At 50.2% G+C, this 24,348-nt stretch overlaps 1 protein-coding gene across 2 annotated transcripts in view; it reads left to right on the top strand.

Moving 5' to 3' along the window:
• LOC144124860 (uncharacterized) overlaps window positions 1–24,348 on the top strand; it is a 116,037-nt gene that overhangs the window by 58,943 nt on the left and 32,746 nt on the right. Inside the window, exon 1 of one of the 2 annotated variants that reach the window (XM_077657775.1) lies at window positions 9,642–9,677. The exons of the other annotated variant lie outside the window; for it this stretch is intronic. The gene's annotated coding sequence lies outside the window, so the exon portion shown is untranslated. Of the gene's footprint in view, window positions 1–9,641; window positions 9,678–24,348 lie in introns of those variants that run through there. 2 annotated transcript variants of the gene reach the window in all.

Here is a 24,348-nt window from a genome sequence, read left to right on the forward strand (position 1 = left end):
TCGAGGGTGGCACTTGCGAACACTCTCAAGGTTAGGTTATTCGCAACATAAATACCTCCAAAAGTTGGACAGAAAGTTGGAAGGTTGGACAGTCGCCGCCAGAGCTCAGTTGATGGAGCTTTGTACGCGACGTTTAGAGGTCAGGTGTTCAGATCCCAGTGCCATCATGTGGCAACTCTTTTTTTTCTTCTACTTTCTAATCGATTTTCTTTCAGGCATAAAACGATTGCAGTACTAATTGCGATTGGTCAACATAACAAATAAAAAATCCCCGAATGCTTTCTTCGATTTCGATCAATCATGTGTATTCCTTTCCACTAAATACTTATGTGCTTACTAAAGCCTCCAGGGTTGTTCGAAAAGATTTAAGAGGTAAACAATCGCAGAACGGAACCAGACAACCAGAGGTCACAAAGGTTTACTTATTCACCGCCCAATAGAGAACCACTATCATGATTAAGATTATGTTTAAGATTAAGATTCGTGTTGTAAGTATAGTTACTGCTTGATGCTTAAAATCTTACGCTAAAAACGCAGAACAAGAGTAGTTGCGTCCAAAGCTTTGCATTTCACGACAGGAAACGTTCGAACAGATTGCCTGAGATGTATATGCAGTTCAATAAATTATCAGAAACTTTCATTCTGGTATTAACACACGTTTTAAGCCAATAATATTGTTATATATAAATACCAGAACAGTATACGCGAGGGTAATTTTTTTTTTGCCATTGCAGCCGATGCTAGGCAACAAAGGGCAGGAGACAGGCCTTCTTGCCTGTGCCGTGGGTAGCGGGGCTCTTCAGTCCTAGCGAACCCACACCTTCTCTCGAACTTCCCCTCCACACCCTAGTCCGAACAATGAACACCCCCCCCCCCCCCCCCCCTCCCCCACCACCACCACCACCATCACCACCAAAGTATAAGGACAAAGGCCCGTCTCTCTCCCTTTCTTGCCTAGCCTCTGCTGCATTGGCAAAAAATGTTGTCCCCGACTATAAGAGCTATTCAAATTCTGTGTCTGTTAGTCGTTGTTCGCCCTAAAATTGCGTTCTCTTCATTATGTTATTTTTTACACATTCACTAACTGCCTCGTTCTTGATCGCTGTGACTATTTCTGCTGGCTGGAGCCAGGTTCACCTTTCATAGCGTCAGCAGAGTGTTCCGTTTTGAGCTAGATTAGTGCTCAGGGTATCAATTATTCCAGCGCTGTCTGTCCGGCATGTCTATGTTTTGTGCTTAGGTTACTCTTATTGTGTTCTAAGACCATTTACTTAGTAAAAACAAAAGAGAGAAGATTCTCGATTTAAAAACGGAAACAAATGAACGTCGCTGCGTTCCCATACCGTGTTCACCTAGACAGTCGCTGCATGTAGGCTGTACTCGACAGTGACGGTCGTTAACCCAACGTGCTCACGAGGATGCAGCGAATTCTATCTCATCCATTTAACTCTGCCGTTGTTTCATAAAACGCCGTTACCTGCCATCGCCTCCCACCCAGCGCTTTTTCAAGGCCATAACCGGTCCTTATCGTCCCTTCTCCCATCTGGAAAAAAAAAAAAAAAAGATGCGGCGACTACGGCATTAGTATTCCGCTCTTTAAAAGCTCTTTCCACTAAAGCACGAATCTACAGGTGCCTTTCAGTTATTTGCTTCTTTCGTCGTGACTCCCAGACAGCGCGGTTCGTTCGGCTGGAGTTAATTACGCACGCAATTCTCAGAGTTTACTCCTTGCAGCGGAGGCGAAAAACGCCATTAAATTCCAAGCTCCGCAAATAAACACGCACACGCACATACACATACACATACACTGGAATAGGCAAGGTTATAGCGTTCCTGATTCTAATGAAGAAGCATTAGGCAGGGCAAAGCGGAAGAACTGACCGACCGGGGCTGGTACGTACAAATGCTGCTCTTACACGCCGGTGCGTCTGTGTGCAGGGAAAGGGGAAGGATGGAGAGGACGAAGGGAAGGGGGGGGGGCACCAACGGGAAGACGTAGCCGCAAGAACTCGTGTACGTACATGCAATAGCATCGGATCCAGGCAGCGGCCAGAGGAGAAGGCGCCGCTAAGGGAAGGGCTATTGAAAGAGCCGGTGCTCATTTTGATTTATGTGTGGGAGGGGGCAGTCGTGAACGCCTTCCACTTCCGATCTGTGGCGGCGGCGGCGCTCTTGCGTATACGATGCTTCTCTGCCGGGGCAGTTTTTCACTCGCGGAGGCGAAATGGCGAAATGTGGGACTGCAGGAGCCGACGCTTTTTGCAGAGCGCTCTCGCAAGTTTCTCCGGTTTATGTACACAGGAGGGAAAATATAGAAAGAAAATTGAATGAGAGAAAGGGGGGGGGGGGGGCGTGTATAAGCCCCTGTATAGTTCAGGATGAAGATGTGGTACACATTTATCAAAAAGGAAGTCGGTCAAAAATATGACCCCTTCCGAGTTTCTTGAGATGGAGTCAGAAGGGGGCTTCCTTCGCCACGGTTCTTCACGGCCTACACTGGAGAGGAGTCTTTTCAAAGCGCAGGTCGGCCATATCTTCCTGGAGTGCCTTCTTCGTGCCTAAAAAAAAAGAAAAGAAAAATTAAGGAAGCAACTGCGCCAAAACAGTTCGTGTGATACCTGAAAAAAGCTCATAAACTTACATCACCTTAGGCGTCACAACACAGCGGCAGCCAGGAACTGGTCTGGCGCGCCTACCTGTCTGAGATTCACCGCACGCGTCTGTAAGGCACGTCTGGTTGCGATGTTTCAGTTCGCAATGAAGTTGTTCTGCAGGAACCGGACATCCGATACGATCATCTAATTTACTCCAGCAATACATAAGGAGCACCGATCCGGCGTGGTTTGACTGTCATAATTCGAAAGAGGTAACGATGCAATTGATACAACGTTTTGTTCTGCTAAAATATTTTTGTCTTTTACCAGCCTAAACACGGTCTTGAATCATGTGGCTCTTTACAGATTACCATCAGCTGTGCCATAGTCCACTTGCGATTTCCTTGTCTAGACCTCCTTTTGCACCTCGCGCTGCGAAGCACTCCCTGGGTGTCCCGTTATTTTGCGCTAATTCTCTGCACGCCCGTATACCACAAGCACTGTGCACGATTGCTGAGGGCATGGTTTAAAAATCAGTCCACTGCGCAATATTGCGGCGCACAGGTTGTAAAGATCTATACGAGCTCGCTCATTCTTTCACCTTTGCACCCAATGTTTGACGAAATCATACAGCGGAAGAACAGCACCGCTGTACTAGCGATATACGCCTCGTCTGAAAAGAAAGATACTTTCGAACGCTGAGTGCAATCACTGGTGCACATTTAGGCCCATTAAAACACTGGTTGAAACGACAGTGGAGAAAATTTCACTTAGTTTTTATTATCAGCAAAAATTTATGATATCGCTCCTTATGTCTATAGATTCGTGTTTGTTTGGCAGCAAAAGATGGAATTATTGCTGAGAAAATTAGTTTTAAGAAAGTAAAAATATTCTCCCGCCTCCCGATACGAATTCGAGACGTCAAGACTGAGAGAGACCTCGTGATCACCGTTTGGAAGTGAATGGCTGTGTGGCTAGCCTCAGGGATCCGTTGTGGTACTGTGTTGACGTAACGACACCGCGGGTTGCTTGCCAAAACAGCCGCTGGTGGAGGCCCAAATGTTTCATATTTTGGCCTTGTGTAGCCTTAAGAATTCCGTTTCCAGTGAAAATAGCCTATTCTTCATCAGATGTTGAGATAAACCGGTAGGGGCCAACATTAATTGTTGCTCAGTGTTCCCTCAGCTTTATTGTTGTCAAATCATACGTCATTGCATTGATTATATTGTTTCTGAGCGTCGGGTTATGTCCTGAACGCATCCGTAAATGTGTAAAACATGAGGAACCAAATTAACACGGCCATGTGTCTGTCGGTAATAATAAGCTCAAAGCCCCATCCAAACTCACATCGGCACCATTACTGGCTGTTCGCTGTTATGCTACATGTAATGCCTAGTTGAAGAAATCAGAACACATTCTATGATGTTCGAGCTAATTTTTAAGTTTTGTTCGTGTCCTTCCTCGACTTAATTTCCTGCATTTTTTTTTGCTCGGATTTCCAAGCTCACTCTATTTGTGTGCTCAGGCTATTTGTATACTACCTATAAGAGTACTTGTGCGATTGAAAGAGGTATTTATGACTGAGTGTTAGGTGGAAGTCTAGGCACAACTCTGTCGCACCCAGACGCATCTTGACACCCACACTTGCTTATGCGATGTTAAAAGAAGCGAATTTGTAACTTACTTTTGTTTATTAAACTTGAATGGGTGCAAACAACAGAAGTCCAGAGTATGCCTTGTTTGTCTTCTGACAAGAGTGCCATTGTATCCATTCCATGGCCCCAATTCCATCGTAAAATTTTAATTGAATTTGGTGGAAAACAACCGAATCTATGTCCGGAAAGCTATAATCACTTGTAAGCCGCGTTGTCTTGCCGTTTACCTAAATTTCCAGAAAGCCACAATGTTGCCTTCAAGCGGCTTTCACAACGACAGCAAACGCAAAGCACAGCCGCGTACGAGCTTGCCGCAAATGAGTCCTCAAGAACCGCAATATGCGGAGTGTTGCGTGCCTGTTACAGTACGCGAAGACGCCGGTGTCAACGAAACTGGGACACAAAACGGACGACGAAGACTGTACGCGAAGCTCATTCGCGTCTCACGCATTTGTGCGTGCGGGCTAGAATGCGTTGTGCGCAGAAATAGCAATCTGTATACACGCCAGCGCCTCCCGCGGGCCCATTTGCTGTCTCTTCGTTATTGCCGCAGCTTCGTTATAGCCCGCTGTCACGGGCCTCAGCCGAATGCGCTTCAGCTGCGGCTGCGTGAAAAATGCGGGACGTGATTACGCGGGATTGCTAAACGCGGCCCAACACGCGACAGAGATGTACGCGCAAACAGATGTAAACACAAGAGCATGCGTGCTTAGGTGAGTCTGTACGGCGTACGGTAAACGCACCTTGTGGTACCGGTGTTTTCGGTGAACGGAAGAAAACGTCGCGACCCACACGTAACCCCCGCGGGAGCGACGGAGTGGGCCGAAGCAAATTAGGTACCGAAAAGAAAAAAATGGACTTAATAGCGTGGCGCAAAGCCAGGCAAAACATTGTAGGAAAGATCGCAACCGAGGGGCCTTTTAGGAAGCGTTCCGCCTAGAGTAATGGCGAACCCGGTTTTAGTAATTAAAAGTTGTCGGCACCATCCTCCCACGACCGCGACTCTCCAGCGCAGGGCACCGTCGCCAGTCATGCACGACCAATAAAGACCCTAACGGAGCCGCGTTGTAGGCGGGTGAAGGTGGAGACGTGTCTGGGGTCACACCCACGTCTACTGATGAAGAATAGCCCTTCTCGTCTGCTGGACTTTGCGTTTAGGAAATAAAAAACCTGAAGAATTACCGTACATGAAATGTAGGCCACGAAGATAATAAAAGCGCGACATTTCGAGTTGTTTTTGTCGGCATCGTTTTTTGCGACGCATAATTTTTTGCCACTTTGCGTTGTCCTCTCGTTTTACTTTGTGGTAAGGAATAACGGGACGTCGTTTATGACCCTGACAGCGCGCATTCGGCACTGAATCTTATTTATTTAAGATCAGAAATATCCAAGACGGAGCCTCGCCCTTTTGTGCCCATCATCCAACCGAGTACTCATCATCCCACCGATTTGTTGTTCATCATCCAACCGCATCGCCATAATATGCAAACAGTGCCATTCGTACTTGCGTAATGTAACGATTTATTCTGTTTTCTTCATTCTCTTTTCTGTGTTTGATTTATTTTGTATTCTGTTTTATCTTTCTGCCGTATATTATATTCTTATAGCTCGCCCCGCGTAATGGCAGTCCTGGCGATTTGGCAGATGTGACGTCACCTCCAGGAATGACGAAGGACTCAAGGAAAACTTCACGGGGTCACCTTATTTCATCAGTGCGTTGGTAATGCGAAAGCATCAGCAGCTGTTGTGCTTTATGAGAAGCGACGCTACTTCCCGTCTGGTGACGCTACTTGCCTTCAGCCACTCAGCCAATGGGAATGCTCCGGTCTACTGACGTCACTTCCTTCAAGCCAAGGCAGTGAATTTAGCTTCCGACGACACATTTTCTTCCCAGTGAGACTTTTAATGTTGTCACATTAATAAACGAAAGCCTCTAGAATTAGAATATGGTTTGGCGACGGAATATCGCAGTTATCCACCAACCATTCCCGCCGTCAGATCCACTTCAAGTGAGTCCCTTGCTTTAATCAGAAACATTATATTATCCTCACCCTGTATGTAAATCAAAGAGTGCTCACAAAGCACAGCTTCGAACATTGTATCTCACTAGAGACAGTTCAATTGCCAACATGTAGACATTATCTGTCTCAAGAGACCTCGTTGGAGATAGCTACGGTTGATTATATCATGTCAGATCACATTTTTCCCTCACTATATACAGGTTCACTGTTCGCTTCCCACGAAACTTGCCAACTGCTGTTGCCTTTTATTTATGTACCGCTGAAGATTTTGTTTCAGATTCTTTCTTTATCGCTTCTGTCTTTTGCGCGTTTTGCTCGCGTCGGCCGTTGTAGCCACATACAGAGACGGAACTCGGCGATTATGATCACAAAGAAACGGACAAAGATAAAAAGAAAACAAAGCGAACGGCGGGTAAACAAAAAGAGAAAGCTTGAATGCGCAGTGAAGAGTGGCTACGCCCGCCAGCCTCTAAAGAGGCCGCGCTGTGCCGAGTGATGCCTCCTCTCATACGGCTGGCGTTGAGGGAACCCACGCTTGGCTAGGCCCGAAGACAAGCGGGCATTAAGGAGCTCACATGAGCAATTTATTACCGGCTAAGCACGCGTACGGGGGTAGCCCTTGTTCTCACACGCGGACGCACGCGTCTTTGGAACGGGAATTAAGCAAAAAAAAAAAGTTACTCAACCGTCGATATCTATCGTGCATCACTAGTGCGTTCCAACAACACGTTATGCGTCGCGCATGCCATGGGATCCTGCTCATGGTGTGTAGAGCACAAAAGGGGTTCCTACGCGGAAGAGTTCGTGATCAACTAGGTTCGAAGAGGGGCGCCTAATGACGACGTTGACGTCTTTGTCAGGCTGATATGAACACTAATCGCCGCATCTATTCTCTAATGCGTGATGCAGCCCTAATATGGGGTGCCTAAACGGGCCTGCTTTGTCAGCAGCGCTTGCGCAAGTGCCTAACGTGGAAGCAACAGGTGGCTGAATCACTGTGCTAACAAGGCAACAAAGAGAGGCTTGATCACCGAGGGAACTTCCGCGTGTTTCCTACTCGCAGGCGGTGCGCCCACCAGCTGTAGTGTAGATGGGGAAGCTATTACTGCACCGGAAGCTTATCACAAGTATTTATGGTTGGCAAGCTATCTAAACTGATAAATATGTTGCATGAAATGCATTGCAGTCGGAATAATTGAGGTGGGTTCAGGTAACGCAACCCTCAGGTAACGCCCGCAACAACACCCTCGTGATCAGTCCGCTAGGACCGGTTGCCAGAGCACTGATATGAAAAAATATCAAGGGGGTGTTATAGGAAGGTATTTGGACTCTCTCGTTTGGCGCTAGTTATATATCACTCGTACATAAACCATCCACAGAATGCCAGCTAAGTTCGGCGGGAAAACATAGCTGGTCCGGATTTCGCGGAAAAACGAGCGTTATTAGCGTTTCAGGCAGAGAAGTATTCTCGCATATTTGCTTGTATAACCATTGTTTATGTGTAATTCTCACTGTTACGAAAAATGGACATCGGGCTTGACGTCGCCGGGCTTGACGTCACCCACCGCGGTGGCTCTGTGGTTAGCGCGCTCGGCTACTGATCCGGAGTACCCGGGTTCGAACCAGACCGCGGCGGCCGCGTTTCAATGGAGGCCAAACGCTAAGGCGCCCCTGTGCTATGCGATGTCAGTGCACGTTAAAGATCACCAGGTGGTCGAAGTAATTCGGGAGCCTTCCACTACGGCACCTCTTTCTTCCTTTGTTCTTTCACTCTCTCCTTTATCCCTTCCCTTACGGCGCGGTTCAGGTGTCCGCCGATATGTGAGGCAGATACCGCGCCATTTCCTTCACCCCCCCCCACCCCCCCACCCAAAAAAATTCATTTTTCTTGACGCCATTTTATTGGACGTGGTACGCTGAAGGAAGACTTACTCCACGCGAAAAGTCTTTTCTGTGTTCACTTTTTCAATGCATCAAATTCATTACGGCGTTCCGTCTTGACTTTGCCACGACCCGTCTCCCACGTCCGCTCATTTTTGTCCGTCCGTCCACCCATGTGCGCTGGTGCGCACCCCCTCCTCTCCTCCTGTGCCTACCCATGCACATACTACGAAACCAGACGTCGTGAACCGGTCCAGCATCTTTGTTGCAGCCATCGTTGTAATACATGACCTTCAGTGGAAGCCCACCTCATTGGTACAGCTCCGAGCTCACCTGGATATAAGGGGAGAAGCCATGTCTTATCAAGGGCAGAAGATATTCTCGAATCATACATGGGTCTCAGCTGCATGAATCTCGGAGGGTACCTTCTGAACAATATATATATATATATATATATATATATATATATATATATATATATATATATATATATATATATATATATATATATATATATATCCTGTGCAGTGCGATAACTCAGGCCAAGCACAATCATCATTTTTTCATCATTATCCTAATCCAAGCAGCACCGAGTACAACGAATACACGACGCGAGACAAGGAACCCCCTTCGAGTGACACATAAACATCGCGTAGCCAGCCTCCTTTTGTGCAGACAACATAATCTCTCTCCCCCTCCAGCTCCCTGTGACAGCACAACGGAGAACCGGACGAGCAGGGCCGACACTTGGTTTTGCAGACCGTTGTTTGCACTGTCCCCGGAATCTTTTTTTTTCTTTTTGCCGCGTGGAGTCGCAGAGCCGTCGCCAGTCTTCACCGTGCCGCCCAAAAACCTGAATCCCGTGAACACGGCCTCCCGCTACCCGACGCTCGACACCGAGATTACGCTGTCAAAAGGAAGACGCACCACACGTGCAGTTATTTTTTTATTCTATTCACCTGTTTCGCCGAGCTCTCTCGCTCTACCGGGTGCCGAGAAGGCGGAGCAGTGCTCGAGGCCAGGTACCTAGTGCGCCGGGAACCCTGCAATCGCTGCTGTCTTATCGTGTACCGTGTGCACGTTCTATAAGCTTCGCGATCATTTATGCAAAACAGCTGCCTCCGCGATCAACACGTAGTTCTCAACAGCCATCCATTCTCTTATCCTCCTCCCCCTCCTTTTGTTCCCGCTCACGCGCTATCTGCCAACAGCCGTGGTCCTGCACAAAACGAATGCACCCCGCCTCGCTCCGTACACGGCTTCCTAAAAAGCCAAAACATAAGACGGAGACGAGGACCCAACCGTAAATTCTACCAGACGGATAGCGCCTACGGGGGACTCGGTCAAGCTCACACCCGGGCACTTTAGATAAAACGGCTCACTATCGCACCCCCACAGCCGCGAGCAAATCATTCAATCCTTCCAGCGCTTCTGCGCAACGGTGAACCGGGCGCGGCTTCGGCTGGCGCGCACACACACACTCGTGGGCCCGAAGCGTGTCTACACAGATAGAGGTGCGTCCGAAGGTGAGCGCGTTCAGCGAAGATTGCGAAGCGTGCATATACGGGCACCTCGAATGGGAGACCGGAACTAGCGGGATGACCCGCAACGCCGCACCACGAGCGATTACTCTAATTCCTCAAGGTGAAGGAGGTTCGTGAGCAACCGCGCTCGCTCCCTCTTTCGAGGCATCGGCAGAGCTAGCTGGCCTGCAGCACCACCAGAAGGGGTGGGGGTGGTGGAAGGGGGGCCCTAACCAAGTTCTCACGATGCGCGGCCCATTAATCACCGCCCGCTGCCGCGTGTTGTTCCGTGCAAGCGTGCGCCCCGAGACAGGCTGATGCGTCCGTCGATGGCTAGCTGTGAAGGTCTGTCCTGGACCGGGCGCTCTTGATCATGCTGTTTCCTGCCGGTCTGCCAACAATGAGGTACTCCGGGATTAGCGCTTCAAACAGCTTTTCCCGCTATCTTGCTGTTGTATGTGGTATTCTCACGGTCGCTCCAGTGGGTCACGCGTGTGAAGGAAGATGAAGATGACGTTCCGCCTCTCCCCGTCATGATACTGCCCCTGCCTTTGCGTTAACCAGGAGCACTGTCTTTTTCCAGGGCACGGTGGCTACTCAGCGGCCCGATTTGCCCCCAACCTTCACCACCGATTGGACAAAGCCTTATCTATCAGTCAATAATTCTCCTGGGCGCTTATTCTGGTTCCTGGTAAAAGACGGAAGCGAACAATCACCGAGACCAAGGAGCATAGGCGATCTTTTTTGTAGTTTTTATCAATGGGATATTAATAAAACCAGAAGAAAAAACAACCACATGCCGCCGGTGCGATCTGAGCCCACGATCTCTGAATTTCGCGTCCGAAGCTCAACAAACTGAGCAACGCCGACGGCTGTCCAATCTTCTGCTTTCGGGGGTATTTATATGCAGTAAAACCGAATCTTGAGAGTTATATTATTACCAGCGCCAACCTCGTCCATAGCGGTGGTAACCGTTCTGTTAAGTCTCTATCTCTCGCTACGATGCTTGAAACCCGCTGCAGTCAGATGGTCTTAGTTTTTTTTTTTGTACACTTTTACCTTCTACCTTTATTTCTATTCTTAGAGGCTCCATCTTCATGTGTGTCCAAACGAACAAACGTTATAACCTGCTGCAATGGTGATGAAAGGGAACGCAGACCTCAACCAAGAGGACATCTTAGCGCAGTGGTTAAACGCACGTAATACTTCGTTCAGCACGGTGTGCTCAGCTGAAGCGCACGACTTAAGGAACGAGTACTCGCTACAGGTGTTGCAGTAGGTCGCTTTCAAACCCATTCACTCAACAATTCTTAATTGCGCCTGGTGCGTATAGATAGGGACAGACTGCACCGCTCTTCCTTCCTCATATCGCTCTAGGCTGCCGGCGATTGGCAAAGCTTTCCGATGAGGAAAGAGACCGTTCCAGAGACGAGGAGGGCACGCTCTGAATGCGAGTTTCGCGTCATCCCGTGCCGTGTGCGCACCCGCCCGCTCACGCGCGGATTATTTCTGGCACAATCGCGGCTCGAATTAAGTCACGCACCACAGCACGCGCTTACTGGCTACAGTGCTCGGCGCGGTGCATCTCGGCCCCTCAGCTAAGGGGTGCTTCTTCACTTCGCATCGACGGAAGCGGAAAAGTGTGCGGCTGCTGTCTGTTATTCGCGGAATTGAATATGCAACGCCACGCATCCTGGGGTAGAGGAGAGAGGTTCTGAAGACCACGGGAGCGTAAAGAGGGAGGTTGTATCGCCCAGACAGGTGGGCTCCCCTCGCGATTCGATTGTGCGAAATGATTATTGCTTCAACACGATCGGATAGCACTCAGCAGGTACGTTTGCGGAATCGAAATGGCCGAGGCCCTGACGGATGTCGGCGCGCAGACACGCACGGCACCCTGCGGATTGGGGGATGTGGCCTGCCGTTTACTGCAAATAAATGTACGTATAGTGCGCGAGTGAGGTCTGTTTAATGAACACGAGGCGTGGCTCGTCGATTTTCCGCTATAGGCTATATGTAGATAGCGGGCTTTCCGAAGCTGCAAACTGCGCGAAGTTTCGTGACTGTGAAATCTGCTGTGCTGTCAGCCCACTTTGACAACCTTAAAGGCAGTGAGATCGCGTGATCTGTTAGTTTCTATGCTGTAACATCTTTGGCATGACTGCAGCTCCAGTTTTCAGGGAGATGAGTCCACGAAGACCACGCCTATGTCCAACCCTGCACTAAAGCGTGTCCCTAGCCATTCTTCTTCACTTTTATCGCTTCAAACTTCTATCAAACGACATGCTGTGTGAGACAGCTGCCTTTATACGAACACGCCCTGTCGTCGGACCAGCAATCGGGTATAGGGAACTTCCTGTACCGTTGATTCTAGCCAAGGTCTCGTCACCTCTTGGCTATACAGCACTGTGCTGTTTCTACGAGGCCCATATCTCGGTTTAGTGCCGTGCCATTAAACAGAGTAAGTACCAGGCCGCGGTCAGCACCAAGGCCATGAGTAAATAAATTAGTAAGCGCACGTTTGCAAAGGGTCATAAACAAGCAAAGCGCTAAGCTATAAACCGGATAGGGAGCGTCCTATCCACCTGCATTGAAGGGCCTTCTTCAAATCATGGTCGCTTACCAGGAGCTATTTTTCACGATGTGCAGTCAGTACACACCACCTTATTAACTCTAACACGTGCTTTGAGCACGTCGTTCAAGCCAGCGCGCGAAAAGAAGCGGCCTATTTTCAGCACTTCATAATAAATGTCCGAATGGCTAGAAGTGAACTAATAGTCGCGTTTCACTCCTCCATACCGCCTCCTCCGACCATTTTATGAAGGTGAATGTTTTGTTTTGTTCTTCTCTGCTTGCTTTTGTGTGGTTGTTTACTTTTTTGTTTAGTTTTTCGCTCAGTGGGAGCACTTATGGCCGGCGAATGTATGCAGATGTCTAGAGCTTAAGTTGGAACTGAATATGAATGAAATACGGGTGCACTGTGCTCATACGGTGGAGCTGGTGTACCATGCCTCACATTGTCCCGCATTAGACGACGCACGTACTAAGGTGATAATGAGACTGAATGTGAAATACGGGCAAAGCTTGTGTCTAACCCCGGCAGTTATATTAAGCCGAAATTTCTTGTGCGAATATATGAGGACGATTGAATCTTGCAAGGACATCTACTGGCCAGCTGCGGCAGAGCTTTTCAGGCTGAATATTATTTAACTAAAATTAAGTTAAAAAGGTGGTCTTCTGCTCAGCACCGGCGACACTTTTGCGGTTGTCAGTGATCATCGTCGTGGTATTTTTCACTGCGGCTAAATCTTTTTCATCATTCTTTCCACATTTGGCCTTGAAACTAGTAATCATTGTCCCTGTGCACGTCCCGGACTTCCAGTAGAACGATGACAGCATTGTATCCATCGGGTCCTTCTCAGTGAAGCATTCCTTACCGGTTTTCGAGCATCAGTTCTTCCCTCTCAACAGAAACTGAAGATTTAATTAACAGCGTATTTCTGCCTTCAAGTGTCTTGCGTTTGAGGGAACCGGACCTCTTCTAAATCTGGTCGTAGATCGGCTTTGCTCAATCCACCAAATATGTGGCCAGCTTCAAGCTGACTCCTGCAAGAGGGTAAGTGGCACGTGTTCAGGCAGCTGACTTCGTTAGCCGGCACGTGTTCAGCTATAGGCTATGAGCTGCACAGCTTCATCAAGATCAGGGGTGCGGTGCGACCGCGCATTTCTCGAGCCCTCTTCGCCCAAAAAATGCAGTCGCTACCCATTTCTTAGAGCCACCAGACAGTTGTTCGGGGGCACAACATTCTCGCACATCAGTTTATCGAGCTAAGTTCCCATCCATTTACACTTAGCCGCACTAACCGTAAATTGCTCGCGACTTGCGGACACGGTCCACTTCCCACAGCGGCTGTTCTCGCTCACAAAACGTCGCTCTGTCAGGCAGGACGCCGACAACGCACTCGATACACATCTTCAGTCGGCGCCAAGACCGCGGAACTTCCGCACGACTATGACCGAATGTATATTTACATTCCTACCCCATGGCGACAAGCAGCATTCAACGACCTTCACGCATGCGCAGAGTGTCGAGCGCGAGGGGTCGTTCTTTCGGGCCGTCCTGAGGGAATGGCGGACGAGTGCGTCCCGAGTGAAAACGGCGTCCTTGCATCCCATTCCCAGACGCCGCCACATTTACGTTCCGAACCCACCGACCAGCGACGCAGCTGGGCCGCCGAGCGGTGGAAACCGACACTTCCCACGGCCGCCGTTCAAGCACGAGGAGGATGGGGCGCGTCTTCGCGGGAGGCTGACGTGCAACGGCCCTCCACTGGCAAATGCGGGAGTGCGTGCGCCTGCGCTTCAGCGGCGTTACTAGACACGCCACTGCGACGGCTGTCGTTTATGGGTTCGAGCACGCGGCGACGCACGCTTGGCTTCACGCGACAAGGGGGCGTGGCCCGCGGGAACGACTGCTGGCGTGTCTCGTGTACTGCACCTCTTTTACAGCCGGGTCTGGGCGTTTTTCTTGATTTTTTTTCGTTCGTATGCGAGTTTCTGAGATCACGCTTAGTGGCTGTGTTGCCTCGCGGTTCGTTGCGCGAAGAGCGCTGCTGAATTTCGAGTGTTAGCTGGCGGGCGCTCGCGAGGAAAAAAATATCAAGTTTTTCGGCGCATAGCTTGCAGCGAAACGTACGTCTACGAGATGACACGCGTTACAACGTAACTAAAGCAGTGTAAGGCGTAACAGCGGTGATGGGAGCCGCTGCTAACACAGAGGAGGAGGGTGGAGTAACGATGAACCCTCAGCTCAGTCTCCTTTTCAGGCACAATGTTCTAACAGCCACTCAGTCGTAACTTACGAGCGTCCATTCCAGCTTTTCGTGTCCCTACTCAACGACCGGATTTCGATTTCTTTGCTCGCCTGGCAGACAGATTACACTACGTTCGGGAGAACTTCGTCAGATTGAATATGCTTCTTAAAATTGCGCTCTTTCTTTTTGCGCATTGCGGGGCCATTTATAGCGCAGCCAATGGTAGCACAAACACTGCATTGTTACCTGCACCGGGGTCCATCACCCTATGGGAGAGCCGTAAGGTATCGCCTGTCGCGAGAGTTCCCGAGTCAGCGCGCCCGTTGCCGGAGCTCAGTCGCACGCGTATGTTCGGGGGATGGTGCCGTTAATCCTTTCGGGCCAGCTCGTTAACGACAGCAAAATTCTTCTTCCGGCTTTTTAATAGTAATTCTAGCGGGTAGCAGCTGACTAGCACTGCGTCCACGTGCGGCAATGTGCTCACCCCGGTCATCGGTGTCTTGACCTGGTATGTATATATATTCAGGCCAGGCCAAATGGTCTCACTGCTTTGCGGAGCGAGAACGTGCAAAACAAATCATAAAAGAAGAAAGAATAAAGCGCCATAAGCTCACTCCGCCACCCGACAACGCTCACAAGATCCTGGAATACCTTCGTGCGTTTAGGCCTTGCACAGCGCCGTGCAAGACGACCTCGCTTGAACGAAGAAACGGGCACAAGTTGCGGCGAAGGCGGCTCGTGGAGGGGCATATTTAAGCGCGGTTCGCTCTCCTTGACTGCTCGATCTGTGCGTTTGCGTTTTGCTTTGCTTTGCTTTCGCGTCACGCTTTGGGTGCGTCACGACTTTCCGATCACCCGCGGGAGACAGCGGCGGGGCAGCGATGACTCCTCCGCCGGGCGTGTTGCCGCATATGGCAAAGCAAAGCTCGCGCTCCGCCGGTGTTTGCGTGCGCCGGCGATATGACGGATGCCGTCACGAAGCGACCGGGGTACGGCACTGTCGTTCGATTCCGGCTCCGACGCGGGGCTTCCTTCCCGATGCTCGTAGTGCTGATGCTGCTGCTGCGTGCGCTGTCCACGTTGCGAGAGGAAGGCCGGTTGGGCTGCCCTTGGCCGAGGCTGACGCACGGCCCCGCGGAGCGGGCGTCTGCTGGGGCCGCTGATGCGGTGAGATAGTGCGTGAAGCAGACACACATGTTCCTTTCTTTCGCGTATACGTAAGCACGTACAAAACCAATTAGAAGCCTGGATTTTCGGCGGTAACACGCTTGGACGAAACACGCTCAAGCTCTTTTTTTATTTATTTATTTACATAAATACAGCGCCATTGCGGACATTCGTGTAGGGGGGAAAGAAAAAACAATATGAGTGCACAGAGTGCATAGAAAGGACTAAAAAACGAACTTGGGCTAGTTTGTGCTGAATAACTGGTTGCGACATAGTAACTAGCGTGACAAAAAAAAAAAAGGAACTGAACGGCAAGCGAAAAGGAACCGACTAGCGTGCCTCCTGTCGATTTCTTTTCACTGTCCGTTGTGCAGTAGTTACTATGTTAAAGGAGTATAAGTGCTAGCGGCTAGTCGTTTGGGGGCTATGTGCGGTGCTACAACCGTTGGTTCCTAAAACCCCTTGCTCCCTGAGAGACTGACAGCAAAGGGACATCATCCACGTTGTTTCCACCACGGGTTAATGATTCGGCTCGAGGGCTGATTGGTCCAGCTAAACTTGTTTTAACGTCTCCAGAGCGATAGCTCTTCTTCATGCAGCAAAAACCACGTGGCCTGTTCGCTGTCTGAATTCGACCTTCAGCTAAGACAGGGTCAAAATGTGCCTAAATAGTAAAAAAGAGGCAGAAAAAGGAATCCATTCACGACTGGGAGTCGAAACCAGCAGCAGCGCGAACACAGCAGCTTCACAGGACGCTGCGCGAGACCACTGGGCTATTGCCATTTCTTGATTGCATGGAAATCAGTCCCGCTCAGTTACCAAATGTTTTGCGTACACACGTACTAATTCGCAATGCAGACACACATTCTCATGTATTCGTACACTGCACTCCACCTGCGCATAAAAATTGCGGAACACATACACATGCCTCAAGAGAGAGAGAATTCCTTTAATGAAAAGCAGAGAATTTAGCCCACGTATAAAAATCGCTGGCATGCTACTGTGCGTGGGAAAGGGCATTTGGGAGGTGAGGGCCGCCAACCATTCAGGCGGCCGGCCTAGCGGAGCAAAATTCTTGACAAGCGCAATTTTTTTTTTCAACGGGAAGTTATTTATGAACGCAATTTTTTCCCATATCGTAAGACTGAACTATAGCAATCAATATATCCGGAGATCCGAGGCCCCTTCGGGACGCTTGCACGTTTCTGCTATTTCTTTTCAAAAACCTACGGTAGTTGTAACCACTCGGTACGAGCACAGGACAATTTCGCTACGAATCGGAAGGTTATACCATCAACATCGTTATGTTCATAACAGTATCTTACAATATTCCGCAGTTGCCTCACAATTTAAAGTGATTTCCAATAAAGCTGGACTTGAGGCGGCCGGTTCCAGCCTTTAAGCCGCGTATTAAGTGCGAACAACTTTAACATGGTCCACGTTGTTCCACAGTCCGAGAGACGCGATAATGACTATATCTTTGGCAGTCGGCACACGGTCAAGTAAAAAGATGTTCGCCACCCTGTGAAAGTCACGATAGCCTGTCTCTTCAGGACGTCGGCGTGGTTTCCGTGAATGTCAATGTAAGGATTTCGTAGTTACTCTGCAGATCGTTCCAAAGTCTGCAACGCACAAGTCAAAGTACCTGCTCTTCGAATTATTGCGAACAGGTTCAGAAAGCTCGCGCTTCCATTTCTTCAGGGTTCTGCATTAGCTGCTCACAACATGTCCAGCGAGCAGTTATGACTGCATAGTGCCCGGATACCTTTTCCTGGGAAGGTCTAAAGAACTGCTGGGCGTCATTACAGAACTCGCTTCGTCAACACTGATAACGACGCAGTAACTCTAACTAATAACGATCGTTGTCACTAGGACAACGCGTTATGCAGAGCGCCGATTTCCGCGCCCCCTGGTTGCATGACACCTAACGACTTCGGTGGAACCGGCGGCTCCACGCGGTAGGCGAGTTTCGTGTGCCGAGTAGCGGTGAGGTTCGAGAAAAACAAAAACGATAAGCAGCTGCGAATGCAAATAAGACCCCAGCAGAGAGCGGCTCCGTTTCAAGCTCTATGCCCCGTTCACGCAAGCTTCCGTGACCGGGCACGCTGAATGCGCATATGACTTCGAAATAATAAGCCGTAGCTGTTCCATTCATTCATCTTCTTTTTAGACCGGAAAACACGCATGAAGTATAGCGCGGGGCGCGTTGGCATCGTAAAGTGCGGAGGAACTCTGGTGAGGGTCACCCGCACTGCATGCCATCTCGATAAACGATGGGCGCACGGCTTACGGCAGGCCGCGGGAACCGCTGTGTCCTCGTTCCAATGCACTTTTTTGTCGGTATACAATTCGTGTATTGTGTTCTCAGTCTTCTATTTTTCTTTTTTAATTTAACGCGGTCTAATGTCTGCGGGCTACATGCCAACATTACAAGTGTTCCCTTGTTCTCTCTATGTGAACGGGTAAGCGGAATGGGGGGGGGGGGGGGGGGGGGGGGGTTGGCTGCGATACCGGAAATCTGTGAGTGAGAATTAAGAGCTCTGAAACAGAAAAAATTCACAGAGACACCTAGCTGCATTGTGTGTACACCATATGCCTCCGCTGTCATAACTGGCGTCTCCAGGGGCAGCACTGATCTTCTTTTACAGATAAACATGAAACTCAGCACCCAAGCCTCTCCTTTCTAGTCCAAACTGGACGAAATAAATTTACCACAGTTACAAAGGAGCTCCCACTTCTAGCACGATCACGGCACAGACAAAACGCTGTTGTTGCCTTTGCCGGATGCGAGGTCAGGCGTCACTTTCCACCGGCCAACGGGTGAATGTTACAACCGGCGCCGCATTTCTTTATCCCCGATGAGTCTTTCACTGCTATCACACTGATAAGCTTCTCGAGAAGAAGAAAGAGAAATCAAAAGGCGCGACACATCCTAAATGCTCAGGCAACTCTTATTCGACTTTCGTAAAATCAGTAGTCCTTTTGCCGCCACTAAAGAGAAAATGACGAGAAACTGAACCGAAGGAATGAAACCCCGAGTGCTTATAAGCGGGCCGACGCGGTACACCGTGTTCATTCTCGTGTGATTCCGATATTCGAAATAGCAAGCCGGTCAATGTATGGACTCCCGCTGCACGAAATGGACAAGCATTTAAACAAACAACCTGATGAACCTCCCTCGCCGTACCTATCTGCCTCTTGAAGCATGCAATAAGCCCGACCGCAAACTTCTTCCAACCGCCTCCGTAACGTTACCACACAGTTAATTCAAAACTCAATGCGCCTGAACAGCAGTCTCCTATACGACCCCTCGCAGCAAACTCGTCAAAGCCGCAACAGGTGTCGCTTCGCCGTCGAACTCTGCGAGTGTTTGAGAATCAACTCAGAGAAAGCAAAAGCGAAGCGTGGGGGCGAACCAACGCGGCAGCGAGGAGGCAGTCATAGACGTGTGGGGAGGGGGTTCGGCTCGTGACGTGCCTCGTCCGCACCCGGAAGTGCTTATCGTCGCGGAAGAAGTATCGTGCCAGACACGACGGGCGACGTCGTCTCGGTGAAACGCGCGCGCGGCGCTCGACGCGTGTACGCGTACACACGCACCGCGCGTCGTCGCGCAGGAAGAGCGTTTACGGACCGGCAGCCTGCGTGTAATAGCGGCCGAGGAGGCGCGCTGGTGACATTGCCTTCCTGGTGACATAGTAGCTGTGTGCCTGGAGGATGACGTGTATGTATATAAAACGCACATCGACGTTTACCGTATACAGACTGGCTTCAGCGGTGACGTGTCGGCCTGCCAGTGAGTAGCTGGTGGTAACACAAGGGCGGAAGGAACGAAAAAAAAAGCATGAAAACTCGGCGACCGTGAAAACGCCTGGGCGTTTCCGCCTGCTAGAAGCGTAATTGGCGAGTGAAGCACTTTACATACCGAAGTGTGCACGGGAACGTTGTATACTAGATGCTTAAATGAAGGCTGTCCCCGAGACGCAACATGAAACGGCGGCCGAGAGAATTTTAATGCTATGGCCCAGCATTCATTGTGGTGACCGGTGGTGTCGCTTTGTGATTGAATTCGATCGCGGCTCGCGGTTTTCTAATTGGGGCTTTAACTCTGTCAACGGAAGACATTCAGAGAGGAACTGCATACGTCGGACGTGGAAACTATATGCACAGGTCGTGACGCACCCAGACCGTCGCGTGGATGGCTTAGCTTTCTAACGCAGGCTGGCGGTGATGCATTTGGAACAAGATGTGGAACTTTACTTGATATGGTCGAGCCGTCTTGACAGAGCCTATGTAATATGCATCTGCCCCGTTGTCCTTATTACGCTGCGTTTAGTAAGTAGACTCTTCCCGAGGCGCAACGACCTTACATCACCGCGGGGTAACGAGACCAATATAAGCAAGAGTCCGTTAAAGAAACTCGTCTGACATCCACTACACGCCTGTTTATCTACAGCAGAAAGAAATACGCAGCCTTTCCTATCACTCGTCCGTGGTATCTCAATGCACGGCTATGGAGCTCGTTCGCTGAGCGCGAGTGAGCAGGCTCGATTCCGGCTGACCCGTTTTGTTGGAATGCGAAACGCTACGCGAGGTCACTGCGCGTTGAAGACTTAGAGGCGGTTGAAATCAATCTATGCAGCTTTCCATTATGGCGTGCCTCATAGCCAGCAGAGTTTCCTTGGTGCGTAAAAATGTATTTCTGAATCTCTGCCATAAGCGCTCTCTTCAATCACATCACCGTATGCACTCCACCCGACCGCTGCAATGTCTGCTCGCGCTCTCCAGCACATCTTCCTCTTTGGCCACGAAAGTGAAGTCAAAATTTCGCTTAGTATTACAACGCTTAATTACGACAACTGCCTGTAACCAGAATGAATCGAAAGCTGTCGTTGTAACACAAACGAGCAAACCAAACCTATCAACGCAGAGGATAACCACGAGGAGGTTGGTCAGACAGTTCTCAGGCTCGTTTTGTTTTGATGGCTCGGCGTTTCTTCGGTGGGTTCACAGGCGGCTTCCGTGCTTTTACTGCTGTGTAACTAACCATGCTGTCAAACGCAACGCACAGCCGCATCTAAAAAAAACTAATTAAAGAATCAGCGCTATCTTTACCGTACCACGAGACGAAGACTGTACAGAGACGCTGCATAGTACGCGCTGCACCGTGTTCCCTATACCCCACCGTACAATTCCACTGCGTGATGGTGTGGGCGGACGTTCGTCTGGTCTGACGGATCGTTGCCGCACGGACTCATCACGGGCTGCCTCCGCAGCCGCAGCCTTGTGCACGTCACCTCCACCACCACAGGTCTGCATCTCGTTTACATCCCCCAGTCTATATGCGGCCTGCTATAGGGTCGTAGCGAACACTCGCCCGCCGGCCGTCACGCATGGGCCGCTCCCACTCGCTTTCTCGCCGCCCCCCCCCCCCTTTTTGTTCCCGCCTGGCTTTCCTCGTGTTCCTCTTCCGCTTGACGCAATCCACCCGTCTCCTTTTTGTCTCGAGAGCGAGTGCGTAATACCCTGTCATGCATGGGTGGACGTCTTTCTCGAACGACGGCCCAAGGGAGGGACGTACCGGATATTCCCGTGTGACTAACGGGGTTTGAAATGGTAATGGCTCATTTGGTGCGGGCGGTGCATAGAGTTGTCTTTTGTCGAGGATCTCCTGCGGCAGCGAGTAAGCAGCATCGACAAAACATTTTTAACCAGATATGTCGTTAACGAGCTCGTGTCGCAGAAAATCCGGTGTCGCCATCGGCGTCGTTGACCGAGAGCGAAAAATTCACAAAACATCCACAAAAAATCTGCGAAAAATTCCATAGGAGGAAGACGGGCAACCTATGTCACGTAACCTTGTGGCGCCATCACAGACTGCTCACCAGATTGTGTGCAAAGTCCGCTCCGTGGCAGGTGGCAATTGAACTAATGATTGGTCAGTCTAGAAGGGAAGCTTGGGTCGCATAAGGCCCACCGCTGGACGCAGCTGCCGTCGCAGGGCAGTGGCGCATCGCTTAACCGCTTCACCACTGCTCCAGGATTTGTATGATGACTCTCAGGGACCCCCGATTGTTTAAAGTAGAGAATGAGCAACTGTGCATATATGGGCATTAACCCATGAAGCCATCGCGTCATGCGCTTAAGGCGGAGGTTAAGTGTCCCCTCCAATTTTATCTCCTGCCCTTTGGAAGATTGGCACGCACGGGGTATTTTATTCCAGGTATCAAGTCGCAGTTGGCCTTTTGTTCTTGGAGCAACTCTGCGTGGCCTACGTACAGCACGCAGCTTCAAGCAGGGCGGCAGCCTATAGAAAGCCCGATTAATCACCTCATGCTCGGAATACTTGCTGTCAGAGTAAATTGTCGCGTAGTCACTTTACCGACCCTGCACTCTAAGCTCTTATAGTACGTCTGTATGGGATTAAAAATCAAATAAGCTGCCCTCTAGCGCACTCCTTGCTCACTTACTGCTTAGCTTAGCTTACTCCCTTTATACCATCCACACTGCCACCACCAACACAATAGTTGCAACAAATCTAAAAGTGCCGCGCATGCCAAGCGTGTGCAAGTCCCGGGCTCTATAGGGCACATGCTCTTGCATGAAATACGCACATACACGCGCACATTTCTTTGAGCGGACCGTCTATACACTGCGCGTATACGGAGCGACCGGCCGAGTGAACGGAACACAGGACGCCTCCTTCCTTGACGGATAACCCTTGCTCGCGGAGGAGCCCCCTCCAAAAGCGCCGTTCGTCCCTCCCCCCTTTTCTATACCTGTCACGTGGCGTTCTTCTGGCGGGCATCTTTCATTCTGCCGGGTTTCGTGGCTACGTTACGCACGCCCACACGTTGACGGCCGTGCCTGTCATGTCGGCCGGCTCTTGTCAGCTTCGTTCCAGACGTAATCCTCGTCCTCTCCCCCTGCAGCAATCTTTGTTGTGGCTGGATGCCTCGTTCACCTCCGGCCGTGCCGGCATCTGCTATAAGGGCAGCGGGCTGCTGGCGCCCACGCGCGCTCAACCAAAGAAGCTTCGTGTACGAAACCTTCCGCAATGTTCTGACAGCCCCCTTCGAACGGTGGGTTGAAACGGGCCATTCAGGAGGCGGCGATGTCCTGTGGTCTCGTGCGACCTCAGCGCCCGTTTTATCAGCGCTAAAGGTACAGAGGCGCAGAGGTTACGTTGTAAGCGACTGCTGCAACGAACGACAATGCGCACGTGCTTGCTCGGCAGAATGAATGCTTACCTCACGACCGCACAACGACAAATGTTGGCTGTTTGATTGACCCACCGACGGAGCGCGTTTGCCGGTTCTTCCCTAGCGCAAGAAAAAAAAACACCACTAGGCATTTTTTTTTTTCATGGAGACGCACATCTTTTAGCCTTTCGAATAACCTGCGACTGTCGACTTTCGAACGTGAAAATGAAACGCGCGTATTATGGGAATTCTGAAAATGTGCATTGCTGACTTTTGTTTCAGGTGATTCCGGTGATTACACTTTTCTTCCACTGACGAAAGTTTTCTTTTTTTTTTCAGAATGATGTGCTGTTTGTGCATATATCAGTGGGTCTTCAGCGCGCCAAGTTCTTTCCGCTGCTTGGTTAACAAGCGTTTTGGTACTTGCGGTGCAGCCTGAGCTACAGATCAGGAGTTGCAGTAAGTCTCACGGCTCTGTAGTTAACAGTACAGACAATCATGCAGATTCTCTATTCGACTTTCTGCACGAAATCGGACTTCGCTTTCCTATATCTTCATGTCCTACATACCCATTGTCCTTTCCTAACCCGTGTCCAATGGCACATACATCGAATGAAAAGAAACACATTTGGAGAGGTATTTCAGGGACGTTCATAATAATCATTGGTTTTTGGTGAAAGCAAATGGCGCAGTATCTGTCTAATATGTCGTTGGACACCTGAACCGCGCCGTTAGGGAAGGGATAAGGAAGGGAGTGAAAGAAGAAAGGAAGAAGTAGGTGCCGTAGTGGAGGGCTCCGGAATAATTTCGACCACCTGGGGATCTTTAACGTGCACTGACATCGCACAGCACACGGGCGCCTTAGCGTTTTTCCTCCATAAAAACGCAGCCGCCGCGGTCGGGTTCGAACCCGGGAACTCCGGATCAGTAGTCGAGCGCCCTAACCACTGAGCCACCGCGGCGGGTCGGGGACGTTCATGCAGATCGTATTTTTTTTGGTTGGTTGGTTTTTGGGGAAAGGAAATGGCGCAGTATCTGTCTTACATATCGTTGGACACCTGAACCGCGCCGTAAGGGAAGGGATAAAGGAGGGAGTGAAAGAAAAAATGGCCTGGCTTAGCTAAGGTTAAGCCTAGGATGCGAAGCATAGTAGATTTGTGAAAGGCTATAGCCTGGTGACACTTGGTTATATTTGGTAATGCTTGGATACACTTGGTTTATGCTTGGTAATGCTTGGATGCGTGAGGAGCGGGGCTCTTTTATACAATGCCGCGACGACAATCGCCCCCTAGCGGGAGGAGCGGGAGTTAGCCTTGGTGGTCGCGGCCGCGCGGCGACCGCGCGAGTTGAGCCCCGTCTCTCCTCAGCTGGCGTGATGTCAGACCACGTGCTCGGCTGCAGCGCCGCTAGCGGGAGGAGCGGTAGTTAGCCTTGGTGGTCGCGGCCGCACGGCGAACGCGCGAGTTGAGCCCCGTCTCTCCTCAGCTGTCGTGA

This window comes from Amblyomma americanum, chromosome 3 (assembly GCF_052857255.1).
Source record: "Amblyomma americanum isolate KBUSLIRL-KWMA chromosome 3, ASM5285725v1, whole genome shotgun sequence".
NCBI lineage: Eukaryota > Metazoa > Arthropoda > Arachnida > Ixodida > Ixodidae > Amblyomma > Amblyomma americanum.